The sequence below is a fragment of the Mus musculus genome, chromosome X (genome assembly GCF_000001635.26).
Source record: "Mus musculus strain C57BL/6J chromosome X, GRCm38.p6 C57BL/6J".
Classification (NCBI taxonomy): Eukaryota; Metazoa; Chordata; class Mammalia; order Rodentia; family Muridae; genus Mus; species Mus musculus.
In genome coordinates, this window is record NC_000086.7 from 75,739,888 (window position 1) to 75,756,862 (window position 16,975).

At 53.8% G+C, this 16,975-nt stretch overlaps 1 long non-coding RNA gene across 1 annotated transcript in view; it reads right to left on the reverse strand.

Annotated features, from left to right (window-relative positions):
* Positions 1-16,975, reverse strand: part of 4933407K13Rik (RIKEN cDNA 4933407K13 gene) — a 39,242-nt gene that overhangs the window by 14,430 nt on the left and 7,837 nt on the right. Inside the window, exons 3-6 of the long non-coding RNA NR_029443.1 lie at positions 15,479-15,641; positions 11,638-11,800; positions 6,790-6,952; positions 1,929-2,091 (exon numbers count right to left, since the gene is read on the reverse strand). This is a non-coding gene — a long non-coding RNA (RIKEN cDNA 4933407K13 gene). The remainder of the gene's footprint in view (positions 1-1,928; positions 2,092-6,789; positions 6,953-11,637; positions 11,801-15,478; positions 15,642-16,975) is intronic.

Here is a 16,975-nt window from a genome sequence, read left to right on the forward strand (position 1 = left end):
TTCCAGAGGCAAAAAACGCCAACCTACAACCACCAGCCACAAACATGGAGCCTGAGCACTAGGCCTTCTACTGGGCAGAATGTCTCTCTGTGCCCTGCTAGTGCCTAAGAAATGTTTTCTTAAGTGCTTGGCTGGTGTGAGTGAGTGTGTGTGTGTGTGAAGGTTTGGGAGTAGTGATGATGAGGGTGCATAAGTGTTCCAGGCTGGGTGGAGTGCAGTGTTGAGACAGAATGGCCACTGATCACAGACACTCCTCAACTGTAGGGCAGCTGCCAGCCACTGGAGGGCCTGGCAATAAGAGCTACCTGAGATACTGAAACAGAGCAGAGAAGCATGATAACCTGCATCTCTCTCTCTCTTTCTCTCTCTCTCTCCCTCCCTCCCTCTCTCTCTCTCTCTCTCTCTCACACACACACACACACACACACACACACAGAGTTTGTCTCTCTCTGTGTATTCACGGGGTGGGGTTGGGGGGAGTGTTGGATGGGTGGGCATGCCTGAAAGCAGCTGACAGGAATCATCAAACAAAAGCAAGGGGAACCTGGATCTGTCTGGTGAACAGTGACTGGCAGGACAAGTTGCCCACAAGAACCCAGATGCAGCCTTGGGTGCACATTGCAGAGTCCAGAGATCCCATGAGCCCTTGCAAACCTAACATGTCCGCCTGAACTGTGCTCAGGACCTGGAAGGCTGTGCTTCCTGAGTCAGGCCAGACAAACCTTGTGTCGCCAGCCCTGTCCTCTAGTGAGCTGGATACTGCTCGATGGCTCTCAGGTCTCTCCTGGGCCAAGAAGGTCTCAGGGAGCCCCCAGTCCCTCCTTGGCTGCCAGGAAAAGAGCGGGGTCGGCCACCATGTTAAGAGAAGCGCAGGGATGTGCAGGCGGAAACCTCAAACCAATTCCGCTTGATGGCAGTAGAGCACCGCGAATGGCAACTGCCAGGCTGCTGGGTGCTCTCCCTCCGCCCTTCCAGAGGCAAAAAACGCCAACCTGCAATGACCAGCCACAAACATGGAGCCTGAGCACTAGGCCTTCCACTGGGCAAAATGTCTCTCTGTGCCCTGCTAGTAGTGCCTAAGAAATGTTTTCTTATGTGCTTGGCTGGTGTGAGAGAGAGTGTGTGTGTGTGTGTGTGTGTGTGTGTATGTATGTGTGTGTGTGCTGGTTTGGGAGTAGTGATGATGAGGGTGCATAAGTCTCCAGGGCTGGGTGGAGTGCAGTGTTGAGACAGAATGAATGGTCACTGATCACAGACACTCCTCAACTGCAGGGCAGCTGCAAAGCACTGGAGGGCCTGGTCAGAGAACTTGAGAAAGGCAAGCCCTAAGGGGCTGGAGCAGGTCTTTGGAACTGACCATCAGGGAGCCCTATCTAAACCCTGTGTAAATCTGGGCCATAGGGGCGGAGGCTCCGAAACAAGTGAGTGCCTGGACTGTATGACAAGGGGTTGGTCCTGCCCATGCAGTGCCTGGCCAGGCCAAGGGCCTGGGGCTGGCCCAGAGATCCAGTGGCTGCCTGCCTGACCCTACCCATCTGGGTGTCCTCTAAAGCTGACAGTCAGTTACTTCTCTTCCTGGGGGGCAGACTCTGTGGTCCCTGGGCACACTCTCTCAACTTTCCAGGTCCAGGCACACAGCCAAGAAGGCCCTCCCTGCATGACCACGGGCTGCCTGGTAGGGCAACAGGGAAGTGGTGTCAGAGAGCACTGGGCACAGGCAAGGTTGATCAGAGCGCACACCTGGTGCGGGTGGGGCACCAGGCCCAGCACTGGCTTCCCACCTGGCAGCAGGAAGTGCTGCAGTGGACCCAAGGCCATGGGTGGGCAGTTGTATGTGCCTGTGAGGCCTTCAGTGTCCCTGGCCTGAACCCCGAGTCCAATGGGAGATGAAAAGAAGGGACCCCGGAAGAAAAGCTTAGTCTTCTTACCCAGGCACACAGGTTGGTTTCTCAGGCAGCCCCCTCCATATGAGTTCCGGTGAATGCTGCCCCAGAGAGTCATCCAGTCATCTGTCCAAGTCAGAGGTCCTGAGGGGCGGACCGCCCACTCCCACTATCTCGCCAGCAGGCCGCCTAGCCATATCAACCTGACCTGAGAACAAGGACACATCAAGAGAAGGAACAATTATTCCAGCCCAACCTGCAACTGTGGCTACCAGGCCCCCAATTGGAAGCTCCAACTAAGTAAGCATGGCCAGGTAACCGGGCAATCAGGCAACCATTATGAGGTAAGTCCTGCTCCCTACAGTATCTCTCCTCTCCCTAAATTCTCCACCCCACCTCCACTACACCCCAGCCCTTTATCAACCAGCAGACAGCACTGGAAGCGTAAGGGGGACACCACAATGTTCTCTCCTTCCGTCCTCCGAAGTCCCCAAGTCACTCTCACACATGGATCCTTCTATCTGTGTCCTCCCACACAGCCACCTACCTACCTGTGCTGGAACTCGCCATGCATGCAACTCAGAGCTCTCGAAAGACATTCAAGTGCACCGCAGGTGACGGGCACCTACACACAAAGCACAATGACCAATGCCCACTTATCCCAACAGGATGCCTGCAGCACATCTACTCTCCTGACCTCCTAGGTCACTTCACACCAAGGTCGTCTGAGGGGTCCCACTGACAATTCTAAAGGCACATTCTAACGTTCTCTCCACATGCTCACTAACACAGGGTAATAACAACTGGCTTGCAACCCACCCACCCACCTACCTACCTACCTACCTACCTACCTACCTACCTACCTATTCTCTGCCTCTGGATCACCAATATGTACAGTTCCAGGCACAGTTTCCAGGGCAGATGGGTCTCTTTGGTTCCACATGATGGATACCATGACCATGTGGGAAATGATTTCACGACCCACAGGCAAGCCTTCCTTTCATGAGCACTGAGAATCTCCAGAGGTCCAGCCTCGCACTCCTGAGATCTTAGTTCACAGCTGGTGGAAGAAGACCCCTCTAACAGTCTCGAGGAGACAAGCCTGACATTGCCTCTCAATTCTCCCTCCCTACCAAATTGCAGGAGGGATCTGCTCTAATACAACCAAGAGAGTTCTGTCTGCACAGGCAGGCCTGCTCTGAGTTCTCAGAGGTGCAAGGCCTGCAAGCACAAGGAAGGACTGATCCAGCCACCCTCCATATTAGTGTTAAACAGTTGTCTCATCCACCTAAACAGAACTATAGGGGACAATACCCCTGCCTTAGCCCTAGGATCTTTATGCACCTCCTGCACACCTGACCTATGGCCTGGGGATACATGAAACCTTAAGGTTTCCCCTACAGCCAAACCTGTCCTTCTCACACAATACTGAGCTCAACACCATAAGAACTGCCAAACCCTGAACCAAGATGTACCTCCTTCAGGGACTTGAGTCTCCTAGGTTTTTGACCATGGGACACACACTGAATACATACACAGACACAAACAGAGAGGGAGAGAGAGAGAGGGAGAGACAGAAGACAGAGACAGAGACAGAGAGGCAGGGGGACAGATAGAAAGGACAGAGACAGACAGGCAGACAAAGAAAGAAACTCGGGTCTCCCAGTCTTCTAAGATCCTAGACCACTGCATCTGTGAATTCCAGAACCATTTCTATTCTTCCAGAAATCCCTGGCTATGGCAGAGAAGGTCAGGTCTCTTTTGACCCTTTATCCTGCCTCATCTCCCTGGATGTTCAGGAAGGGAAGGTAGTAGGGAGAAGTCCTAAGTAGGCTGCTGCCTGCTTGGATGTCAATCATCACAGCAAGCAGGCTTTCAAGGACCCAGGAGGATGGTACCCTGGCAGCCTTGGCTGTTTAGGACACCCTTGGAAATACAGCATAGCCTGGCTGTTTCTAAGCTGTTTCTCCTCAGTTTCACCAGAGGCCAGGACACTGGCTAGGCTCCTGGCCCACATGGGGCTCACAGTGAGGTTGCTTGCACAGGATCATGGTGGAGCCTCCAGGACCACTGAAGGGTTCTAGGGATGAGGGTGTTTTCCCGAGGGGCCTGGGACCCTGCTCTGAACCCGCAGCACAGCTCAAAGAGAGAGTCTGTTCTAAAAGAGAGGAAGGGAAACCCAAGATGACCCGAAACATAGGAAGGGAATGAGGAGGAATTGAGGCCTGCAGGGAGGGAGCTAACTGGATGAAAGAAATCTATCTGGCCACAAAAGCTACCTGAGATACTGAGACAGAGCAGAGAAGCATGATAACCTGCATCTCTCTCTCTCTCTGTCTCTCTCTCTCTCTCTCTCTCACACACACACACACACACACACACACACACACACACAGAAACACACACAGTTTGTCTCTCTCTGTGTATCACGGGGTTTGGGTGGGGGGGGGTTGGATGGGTGGGCATGACTGAAAGCAGCTGACAGGAATCATCAAACAAAAGCAAGGGGAACCTGGATCTGTCTGGTGAACAGTGACTGGCAGGACAAGTTGCCCACAAGAACCCAGATGCAGCCTTGGGTACACATTGCTGAGTCCAGAGATCCCATGAGCCCTTGCAAACCTAACATGTCCGCCTGAACTGTGCTCAGGACCTGGAAGGCTGTGCTTCCCGAGTCAGGCTAGACAAACCTTGTGTTGCCAGCCCTGTCCTCTAGTGAGCTGGATACTGCTCGATGGCTCGCAGGTCTCTCCTGGGCCAGGAAGGTCTCAGGGAGCCCCCAGTCCCTCCTTGGCTGCCAGGAAAACAGCGGGTCGGCCGCCATGTTCAGAGAGGCGCAGGGATGTGTAGGCGGAAACCTCAAACCAATTCCGCTTGATGGCAGTAGAGCACCGCGAATGGCAACTGCCAGGCTGCTGGGCGCGCTCCCTCCGCCCTTCCAGAGGCAAAAAACGCCAACCTACAACCACCAGCCACAAACATGGAGCCTGAGCACTAGGCCTTCTACTGGGCAGAATGTCTCTCTGTGCCCTGCTAGTGCCTAAGAAATGTTTTCTTATGTGCTTGGCTGGTGTGAGTGAGTGTGTGTGTGTGTGAAGGTTTGGGAGTAGTGATGATGAGGGTGCATAAGTGTTCCAGGCTGGGTGGAGTGCAGTGTTGAGACAGAATGGCCACTGATCACAGACACTCCTCAACTGCAGGGCAGCTGCCAGCCACTGGAGGGCCTGGTCACAAGAGCTACCTGAGATACTGAAACAGAGCAGAGAAGCATGATAACCTGCATCTCTCTTTCTCTCTCTCTCTCTCTCTCTCCCTCTCTCTCTCTCTCTCTATCTCTCTCTCTCTCTCTCTCTCTCTCTCACACACACACACACACACACACACACACACACACACACAGAGTTTGTCTCTCTCTGTGTATTCACGGGGTGGGGTTGGGGGGAGTGTTGGATGGGTGGGCATGCCTGAAAGCAGCTGAAAGGGATCATCAAACAAAAGCAAGGGGAACCTGGATCTGTCTGGTGAACAGTGACTGGCAGGACAAGTTGCCCACAAGAACCCAGATGCAGCCTTGGGTGCACATTGCAGAGTCCAGAGATCCCATGAGCCCTTGCAAACCTAACATGTCCGCCTGAACTGTGCTCAGGACCTGGAAGGCTGTGCTTCCTGAGTCAGGCCAGACAAACCTTGTGTCGCCAGCCCTGTCCTCTAGTGAGCTGGATACTGCTCGATGGCTCTCAGGTCTCTCCTGGGCCAAGAAGGTCTCAGGGAGCCCCCAGTCCCTCCTTGGCTGCCAGGAAAAGAGCGGGGTCGGCCACCATGTTAAGAGAAGCGCAGGGATGTGCAGGCGGAAACCTCAAACCAATTCCGCTTGATGGCAGTAGAGCACCGCGAATGGCAACTGCCAGGCTGCTGGGTGCTCTCCCTCCGCCCTTCCAGAGGCAAAAAACGCCAACCTGCAATGACCAGCCACAAACATGGAGCCTGAGCACTAGGCCTTCCACTGGGCAAAATGTCTCTCTGTGCCCTGCTAGTAGTGCCTAAGAAATGTTTTCTTATGTGCTTGGCTGGTGTGAGAGAGAGAGAGTGTGTGTGTGTGTGTGTGTGTGTGTGTGTGTGTGTGTATGTATGTGTGTGTGTGCTGGTTTGGGAGTAGTGATGATGAGGGTGCATAAGTCTCCAGGGCTGGGTGGAGTGCAGTGTTGAGACAGAATGAATGGTCACTGATCACAGACACTCCTCAACTGCAGGGCAGCTGCAAAGCACTGGAGGGCCTGGTCAGAGAACTTGAGAAAGGCAAGCCCTAAGGGGCTGGAGCAGGTCTTTGGAACTGACCATCAGGGAGCCCTATCTAAACCCTGTGTAAATCTGGGCCATAGGGGCGGAGGCTCCGAAACAAGTGAGTGCCTGGACTGTATGACAAGGGGTTGGTCCTGCCCATGCAGTGCCTGGCCAGGCCAAGGGCCTGGGGCTGGCCCAGAGATCCAGTGGCTGCCTGCCTGACCCTGCCCATCTGGGTGTCCTCTAAAGCTGACAGTCAGTTACTTCTCTTCCTGGGGGGCAGACTCTGTGGTCCCTGGGCACACTCTCTCAAGTTTCCAGGTCCAGGCACACAGCCAAGAAGGCCCTCCCTGCATGACCACGGGCTGCCTGGTAGGGCAACAGGGAAGTGGTGTCAGAGAGCACTGGGCACAGGCAAGGTTGATCAGAGCGCACACCTGGTGCGGGTGGGGCACCAGGCCCAGCACTGGCTTCCCACCTGGCAGCAGGAAGTGCTGCAGTGGACCCAAGGCCATGGGTGGGCAGTTGTATGTGCCTGTGAGGCCTTCAGTGTCCCTGGCCTGAACCCCGAGTCCAATGGGAGATGAAAAGAAGGGACCCCGGAAGAAAAGCTTAGTCTTCTTACCCAGGCACACAGGTTGGTTTCTCAGGCAGCCCCCTCCATATGAGTTCCGGTGAATGCTGCCCCAGAGAGTCATCCAGTCATCTGTCCAAGTCAGAGGTCCTGAGGGGCGGACCGCCCACTCCCACTATCTCGCCAGCAGGCCGCCTAGCCATATCAACCTGACCTGAGAACAAGGACACATCAAGAGAAGGAACAATTATTCCAGCCCAACCTGCAACTGTGGCTACCAGGCCCTCAATTCGAAGCTCCAACTAAGTAAGCATGGCCAGGTAACCAGGCAACCAGGCAACCATTATGAGGTAAGTCCTGCTCCCTACAGTATCTCTCCTCTCCCTAAATTCTCCACCCCACCTCCACTACACCCCAGCCCTTTATCAACCAGCAGACAGCACTGGAAGCGTAAGGGGGACACCACAATGTTCTCTCCTTCCGTCCTCCGAAGTCCCCAAGTCACTCTCACACATGGATCCTTCTATCTGTGTCCTCCCACACAGCCACCTACCTACCTGTGCTGGAACTCGCCATGCATGCAACTCAGAGCTCTCGAAAGACATTCAAGTGCACCGCAGGTGACGGGCACCTACACACAAAGCACAATGACCAATGCCCACTTATCCCAACAGGATGCCTGCAGCACATCTACTCTCCTGACCTTCTAGGTCACTTCACACCAAGGTCGTCTGAGGGGTCCCACTGACAATTCTAAAGGCACATTCTAACTTTCTCTCCACATGCTCACTAACACAGGGTAATAACAACTGGCTTGCAACACACCCACCTACCTACCTACCTACCTACCTACCTACCTACCTATTCTCTGCCTCTGGATCACCAATATGTACAGTTCCAGGCACAGTTTCCAGGGCAGATGGGTCTCTTTGGTTCCACATGATGGATACCATGACCATGTGGGAAATGATTTCACGACCCACAGGCAAGCCTTCCTTTCATGAGCACTGAGAATCTCCAGAGGTCCAGCCTCGCACTCCTGAGATCTTAGTTCACAGCTGGTGGAAGAAGACCCCTCTAACAGTCTCGAGGAGACAAGCCTGACATTGCCTCTCAATTCTCCCTCCCTACCAAATTGCAGGAGGGATCTGCTCTAATACAACCAAGAGAGTTCTGTCTGCACAGGCAGGCCTGCTCTGAGTTCTCAGAGGTGCAAGGCCTGCAAGCACAAGGAAGGACTGATCCAGCCACCCTCCATATTAGTGTTAAACAGTTGTCTCATCCACCTAAACAGAACTATAGGGGACAATACCCCTGCCTTAGCCCTAGGATCTTTATGCACCTCCTGCACACCTGACCTATGGCCTGGGGATACATGAAACCTTAAGGTTTCCCCTACAGCCAAACCTGTCCTTCTCACACAATACTGAGCTCAACACCATAAGAACTGCCAAACCCTGAACCAAGATGTACCTCCTTCAGGGACTTGAGTCTCCTAGGTTTTTGACCATGGGACACACACTGAATACATACACAGACACAAACAGAGAGGGAGAGAGAGAGAGGGAGAGACAGAAGACAGAGACAGAGACAGAGAGGCAGGGGGACAGATAGAAAGGACAGAGACAGACAGGCAGACAAAGAAAGAAACTCGGGTCTCCCAGTCTTCTAAGATCCTAGACCACTGCATCTGTGAATTCCAGAACCATTTCTATTCTTCCAGAAATCCCTGGCTATGGCAGAGAAGGTCAGGTCTCTTTTGACCCTTTATCCTGCCTCATCTCCCTGGATGTTCAGGAAGGGAAGGTAGTAGGGAGAAGTCCTAAGTAGGCTGCTGCCTGCTTGGATGTCAATCATCACAGCAAGCAGGCTTTCAAGGACCCAGGAGGATGGTACCCTGGCAGCCTTGGCTGTTTAGGACACCCTTGGAAATACAGCATAGCCTGGCTGTTTCTAAGCTGTTTCTCCTCAGTTTCACCAGAGGCCAGGACACTGGCTAGGCTCCTGGCCCACATGGGGCTCACAGTGAGGTTGCTTGCACAGGATCATGGTGGAGCCTCCAGGACCACTGAAGGGTTCTAGGGATGAGGGTGTTTTCCCGAGGGGCCTGGGACCCTGCTCTGAACCCGCAGCACAGCTCAAAGAGAGAGTCTGTTCTAAAAGAGAGGAAGGGAAACCCAAGATGACCCGAAACATAGGAAGGGAATGAGGAGGAATTGAGGCCTGCAGGGAGGGAGCTAACTGGATGAAAGAAATCTATCTGGCCACAAAAGCTACCTGAGATACTGAGACAGAGCAGAGAAGCATGATAACCTGCATCTCTCTCTCTCTCTGTCTCTCTCTCTCTCTCTCTCTCACACACACACACACACACACACACACACACACACACAGAAACACACACAGTTTGTCTCTCTCTGTGTATCACGGGGTTTGGGTGGGGGGGGGTTGGATGGGTGGGCATGACTGAAAGCAGCTGACAGGAATCATCAAACAAAAGCAAGGGGAACCTGGATCTGTCTGGTGAACAGTGACTGGCAGGACAAGTTGCCCACAAGAACCCAGATGCAGCCTTGGGTACACATTGCTGAGTCCAGAGATCCCATGAGCCCTTGCAAACCTAACATGTCCGCCTGAACTGTGCTCAGGACCTGGAAGGCTGTGCTTCCCGAGTCAGGCTAGACAAACCTTGTGTTGCCAGCCCTGTCCTCTAGTGAGCTGGATACTGCTCCATGGCTCTCAGGTCTCTCCTGGGCCAAGAAGGTCTCAGGGAGCCCCCAGTCCCTCCTTGGCTGCCAGGAAAAGAGCGGGTCGGCCGCCATGTTCAGAGAGGCACAGGGATGTGTAGGCGGAAACCTCAAACCAATTCCGCTTGATGGCAGTAGAGCACCGCGAATGGCAACTGCCAGGCTGCTGGGCGTGCTCCCTCCGCCCTTCCAGAGGCAAAAAACGCCAACCTACAACCACCAGCCACAAACATGGAGCCTGAGCACTAGGCCTTCTACTGGGCAGAATGTCTCTCTGTGCCCTGCTAGTGCCTAAGAAATGTTTTCTTATGTGCTTGGCTGGTGTGAGTGAGTGTGTGTGTGTGTGAAGGTTTGGGAGTAGTGATGATGAGGGTGCATAAGTGTTCCAGGCTGGGTGGAGTGCAGTGTTGAGACAGAATGGCCACTGATCACAGACACTCCTCAACTGCAGGGCAGCTGCCAGCCACTGGAGGGCCTGGTCACAAGAGCTACCTGAGATACTGAAACAGAGCAGAGAAGCATGATAACCTGCATCTCTCTTTCTCTCTCTCTCTCTCTCTCTCCCTCTCTCTCTCTCTCTCTATCTCTCTCTCTCTCTCTCTCTCTCTCTCACACACACACACACACACACACACACACACACACACACAGAGTTTGTCTCTCTCTGTGTATTCACGGGGTGGGGTTGGGGGGAGTGTTGGATGGGTGGGCATGCCTGAAAGCAGCTGAAAGGGATCATCAAACAAAAGCAAGGGGAACCTGGATCTGTCTGGTGAACAGTGACTGGCAGGACAAGTTGCCCACAAGAACCCAGATGCAGCCTTGGGTGCACATTGCAGAGTCCAGAGATCCCATGAGCCCTTGCAAACCTAACATGTCCGCCTGAACTGTGCTCAGGACCTGGAAGGCTGTGCTTCCTGAGTCAGGCTAGACAAACCTTGTGTCGCCAGCCCTGTCCTCTAGTGAGCTGGATACTGCTCGATGGCTCTCAGGTCTCTCCTGGGCCAAGAAGGTCTCAGGGAGCCCCCAGTCCCTCCTTGGCTGCCAGGAAAAGAGCGGGTCGGCCACCATGTTAAGAGAGGCGCAGGGATGTGCAGGCGGAAACCTCAAACCAATTCCGCTTGATGGCAGTAGAGCACCGCGAATGGCAACTGCCAGGCTGCTGGGTGCTCTCCCTCCGCCCTTCCAGAGGCAAAAAACGCCAACCTACAACCACCAGCCACAAACATGGAGCCTGAGCACTAGGCCTTCCACTGGGCAAAATGTCTCTCTGTGCCCTGCTAGTAGTGCCTAAGAAATGTTTTCTTATGTGCTTGGCTGGTGTGAGAGAGTGTGTGTGTGTGTGTGTGTGTGTGTGTGTGTGTGTGTGTATGTATGTGTGTGTGTGCTGGTTTGGGAGTAGTGATGATGAGGGTGCATAAGTCTCCCGGGCTGGGTGGAGTGCAGTGTTGAGACAGAATGAATGGTCACTGATCACAGACACTCCTCAACTGCAGGGCAGCTGCAAAGCACTGGAGGGCCTGGTCAGAGAACTTGAGAAAGGCAAGCCCTAAGGGGCTGGAGCAGGTCTTTGGAACTGACCATCAGGGAGCCCTATCTAAACCCTGTGTAAATCTGGGCCATAGGGGCGGAGGCTCTGAAACAAGTGAGTGCCTGGACTGCATGACAAGGGGTTGGTCCTGCCCATGCAGTGCCTGGCCAGGCCAAGGGCCTGGGGCTGGCCCAGAGATCCAGTGGCTGCCTGCCTGACCCTGCCCATCTGGGTGTCCTCTAAAGCTGACAGTCAGTTACTTCTCTTCCTGGGGGGCAGACTCTGTGGTCCCTGGGCACACTCTCTCAACTTTCCAGGTCCAGGCACACAGCCAAGAAGGCCCTCCCTGCATGACCACGGGCTGCCTGGTAGGGCAACAGGGAAGTGGTGTCAGAGAGCACTGGGCACAGGCAAGGTTGATCAGAGCGCACACCTGGTGCGGGTGGGGCACCAGGCCCAGCACTGGCTTCCCACCTGGCAGCAGGAAGTGCAGCAGTGGACCCAAGGCCATGGGTGGGCAGTTGTATGTGCCTGTGAGGCCTTCAGTGTCCCTGGCCTGAACCCCAAGTCCAATGGGAGATGAAAAGAAGGGACCCCGGAAGAAAAGCTTAGTCTTCTTACCCAGGCACACAGGTTGGTTTCTCAGGCAGTCCCCTCCATATGAGTTCCGGTGAATGCTGCCCCAGAGAGTCATCCAGTCATCTGTCCAAATCAGAGGTCCTGAGGGGCGGACCGCCCACTCCCACTATCTCGCCAGCAGGCCGCCTAGCCATATCAACCTGACCTGAGAACAAGGACACATCAAGAGAAGGAACAATTATTTCAGCCCAACCTGCAACTGTGGCTACCAGGCCCTCAATTCGAAGCTCCAACTAAGTAAGCATGGCCAGGTAACCAGGCAACCAGGCAACCATTATGAGGTAAGTCCTGCTCCCTACAGTATCTCTCCTCTCCCTAAATTCTCCACCCCACCTCCACTACACCCCAGCCCATTACCAACCAGCAGACAGCACTGGAAGCGTAAGGGGGACACCACAATGTTCTCTCCTTCAGTCCTCCGAAGTCCCCAAGTCACTCTCACACATGGATCCTTCTATCTGTGTCCTCCCACACAGCCACCTACCTACCTGTGCTGGAACTCGCCATGCATGCAACTCAGAGCTCTCGAAAGACATTCAAGTGCACCGCAGGTGACGGGCACCTACACACAAAGCACAATGACCAATGCCCACTTATCCCAACAGGATGCCTGCAGCACATCTACTCCCCTGACCTCCTAGGTCACTTCACACCAAGGTCGTCTGAGGGGTTCCAATGACAATTCTAAAGGCACGTTCAAACTTTCTCTCCACATGCTCACTAACACAGGGTAATAACAACTGGCTTGCAACACACCCACCCACCTACCTACATACCTACCTATTCTCTGCCTCTGGATCACCAATATGTACAGTTCCAGGCACAGTTTCCAGGGCAGATGGGTCTCTTTGGTTCCACATGATGGATACCATGACCATGTGGGAAATGATTTCACGACCCACAGGCAAGCCTTCCTTTCATGAGCACTGAGAATCTCCAGAGGTCCAGCCTCGCACTCCTGAGATCTTAGTTCACAGCTGGTGGAAGAAGACCCCTCTAACAGTCTCGAGGAGACAAGCCTGACATTGCCTCTCAATTCTCCCTCCCTACCAAATTGCAGGAGGGATCTGCTCTAATACAACCAAGAGAGTTCTGTCTGCACAGGCAGGCCTGCTCTGAGTTCTCCGAGGTGCAAGGCCTGCAACCACAAGGAAGGACTGAAGCAGCCACCCTCCACACAGTTACACAGTTGTCTCATCCACCTAAACAGAACTATAGGGGACAATACCCCTGCCTTAGCCCTAGGATCTTTATGCACCTCCTGCACACCTGACCTATGGCCTGGGGATACATGAAGCCTTGAGGGTTTCCCCTACAGCCAATCCTGTCCTTCTCACACAATACTGAGGTCAACACCATAAGAACTGCCAAACCCTGAACCAAGATGGTCCTCCTTCAGGAAATTCAGTCTTCTAGGTTTTTGACCATGGGACACACACTGAATACATACACAGACACAAACAGAGAGGGAGAGAGAGAGAGGTAGACAGAGATGGTGAGAGAGACAGAGACAGAGAGACAGGGGGACAGATAAAAAGGACAGAGACAGACAGGCAGACAAAGAAAGAAACTCAGGTCTCCCAGTCTTCTAAGATCCTAGACCACTGCATCTGTGAATTCCAGAACCATTTCTATACTTGAGAGAAATCCCTGGCTATGGCAGAGAAGGTCAGGTCTCTTTTGACCCTTTATCCTGCCTCATCTCCCTGGATGTTCAGGAAGGGAAGGTAGTAGGGAGAAGTCCTAAGTAGGCTGCTGCCTGCTTGGATGTCAATCATCACAGCAAGCAGGCTTTCAAGGACCCAGGAGGATGGTACCCTGGCAGCCTTGGCTGTTTAGGACACCCTTGGAAATACAGCATAGCCTGGCTGTTTCTAAGCTGTTTCTCCTCAGTTTCACCAGAGGCCAGGACACTGGCTAGGCTCCTGGCCCACATGGGGCTCACGGTGAGGTTGCTTGCACAGGATCATGGTGGAGCCTCCAGGACCACTGAAGGGTTCTAGGGATGAGGGTGTTTTCCCGAGGGGCCTGGGACCCTGCTCTGAACCCGCAGCACAGCTCAAAGAGAGAGTCTGTTCTAAAAGAGAGGAAGGGAAACCCAAGATGACCCGAAACATAGGAAGGGAATGAGGAGGAATTGAGGCCTGCAGGGAGGGAGCTAACTGGATGAAAGAAATCTATCTGGCCACAAAAGCTACCTGAGATACTGAGACAGAGCAGAGAAGCATGATAACCTGCATCTCTCTCTCTCTCTGTCTCTCTCTCTCTCTCTCTCTCTCTCTCTCTGTCTCTCTCTCTCTCTGTCTCTTACACACACAAACATATACAGAGCATGTCTCTCTCTCTATGTATCACAGGGTGGGGGTGTGGGGGGGTGTTGGATGGGTGGGCATGACTGAAAGCAGCTGACAGGAATCATCAAACAAAAGCAAGGGGAACCTGGATCTGTCTGGTGAACAGTGACTGGCAGGACAAGTTGCCCACAAGAACCCAGATGCAGCCTTGGGTACACATTGCTGAGTCCAGAGATCCCATGAGCCCTTGCAAACCTAACATGTCCGCCTGAACTGTGCTCAGGACCTGGAAGGCTGTGCTTCCCGAGTCAGGCTAGACAAACCTTGTGTTGCCAGCCCTGTCCTCTAGTGAGCTGGATACTGCTCGATGGCTCACAGGTCTCTCCTGGGCCAAGAAGGTCTCAGGGAGCCCCCAGTCCCTCCTTGGCTGCCAGGAAAAGAGCGGGTCGGCCACCATGTTAAGAGAGGCGCAGGGATGTGCAGGCGGAAACCTCAAACCAATTCCGCTTGATGGCAGTAGAGCACCAAGAAAGGCAACTGCCAGGCTGCTGGGCGCTCTCCCTCTGCCCTTCCAGAGGCAAAAAACGCCAACCTACAACCACCAGCCACAAACATGGAGCCTGAGCACTATGGCTTCCACTGGGCAGAATGTCTCTCTGTGCCCTGCTAGTGCCTAAGAAATGTTTTCTTATGTGCTTGGGAGGTGTGAGTGAGTGTGTGTGTGTGTGTGTGTGTGTGTGTGTGTGTGTGTGTGTGTGTGAGTGTGTGGAGGTTTGGGAGTAGTGATGATGAGGGTGCATAAGTGTTCCAGGCTGGGTGGAGTGCAGTGTTGAGACAGAATGGTCACTGATCACAGACACTCCTCAACTGTAGGGCAGCTGCCAGCCACTGGAGGGCCTGGTCAGAGAACTTGAGAAAGGCAAGCCCTAAGGGGCTGGAGCAGGTCTTTGGAACTGACCATCAGGGAGCCCTATCTAAACCCTGTGTAAATCTGGGCCATAGGGGTGGAGCCTCTGAAATAAGTGAGTGCCTGGACTGTATGACAAGGGGTTGGTCCTGCCCATGCAGTGCCTGGCCAGGCCAAGGGCCTGGGGCTGGCCCAGAGATCCAGTGGCTGCCTGCCTGACCCTGCCCATCTGGGTGTCCTCTAAAGCTGATAGTCAGTTACTTCTCTTCCTGGGGGGCAGACTCTGTGGTCCCTGGGCACACTCTCTCAACTTTCCAGGTCCAGGCACACAGCCAAGAAGGCCCTCCCTGCATGACCACGGGCTGCCTGGTAGGGCAACAGGGAAGTGGTGTCAGAGAGCACTGGGCACAGGCAAGGTTGATCAGAGCGCACACCTGGTGCGGGTGGGGCACCAGGCCCAGCACTGGCTTCCCACCTGGCAGCAGGAAGTGCTGCAGTGGACCCAAGGCCATGGGTGGGCAGTTGTATGTGCCTGTGAGGCCTTCAGTGTCCCTGGCCTGAACCCCAAGTCCAATGGGAGATGAAAAGAAGGGACCCCGGAAGAAAAGCTTAGTCTTCTTACCCAGGCACACAGGTTGGTTTCTCAGGCAGTCCTCTCCATATGAGTTCCGGTGAATGCTGCCCCAGAGAGTCATCCAGTCATCTGTCCAGGTCAGAGGTCCTGAGGGGCGGGCCGCCCACTCCCACTATCTCGCCAGCAGGCCGCCTAGCCATATCAACCTGACCTGAGAACAAGGACACATCAAGAGAAGGAACAATTATTCCAGCCCAACCTGCAACTGTGGCTACCAGGCCCCCGATTCTCAGCTCCAACTAAGTAAGCATGGCCAGGTAACCAGGCAACCAGGCAACCATTATGAGGTAAGTCCTGCTCCCTACAGTATCTCTCCTCTCCCTAAATTCTCCACCCCACCTCCACTACACCCCAGCCCTTTACCAACCAGCAGACAGCACGGGAGAGGGAAGGGGGACACCACAATTCTCTCTCCTTCCTTCCTCCAAGGTCCCCAAGTCATTTTCACACATGGATCCTTCTATCTGTGTCCTCCCACACAGCCACCTACCTACCTGTGCTGGAACTCGCCATGCATGCAACTCGAAGCTCTCGAAAGACATTCAAGTGCACCGCAGGTGACGGGCACCTACACACAAAGCACAATGACCAATGCCCACTTATCCCAACAGGATGCCTGCAACACATCTACTCCCCTGACTTCCTAGGTCACTTCACACCAAGGTCGTCTGAGGGGTCCCACTGACAATTCTAAAGGCACATTCTAACTTTCTCTCCACATGCTCACTAACACAGGGTAATAACAACTGGCTTGCAACACACCCACCCACCTTCCTACCTACCTACCTACCTACCTATTCTCTGCCTCTGGATCACCAATATGTACAGTTCCAGGCACAGTTTCCAGGGCAGATGGGTCTCTTTGGTTCCACATGATGGATACCATGACCATGTGGGAAATGATTTCACGACCCACAGGCAAGCCTTCCTTTCATGAGCACTGAGAATCTCCAGAGGTCCAGCCTCGCACTCCTGAGATCTTAGTTCACAGCTGGTGGAAGAAGACCCCTCTAACAGTCTCGAGGAGACAAGCCTGACATTGCCTCTCAATTCTCCCTCCCTACCAAATTGCAGGAGGGATCTGCTCTAATACAACCAAGAGAGTTCTGTCTGCACAGGCAGGCCTGCTCTGAGTTCTCAGAGGTGCAAGGCCTGCAACCACAAGGAAGGACTGATCCAGCCACCCTCCATATTAGTGTTACACAGTTGTCTCATCCACCTGAACAGAAGTATAGGGGACAATACCCCTGCCTTAGCCCTAGGATCTTTATGCACCTCCTGCACACCTGACCTATGGCCTGGGGATACATGAAACCTTAAGGTTTCCCCTACAGCCAATCCTGTCCTTCTCACACAATACTGAGCTCAACACCATAAGAACTGCCAAACCCTGAACCAAGATGGACCTCCTTCAGGGACTTGAGTCTCCTAGCTTTTTGACCATGGGACACACACATACACTGACACAAACAGAGAGGGAGAGAG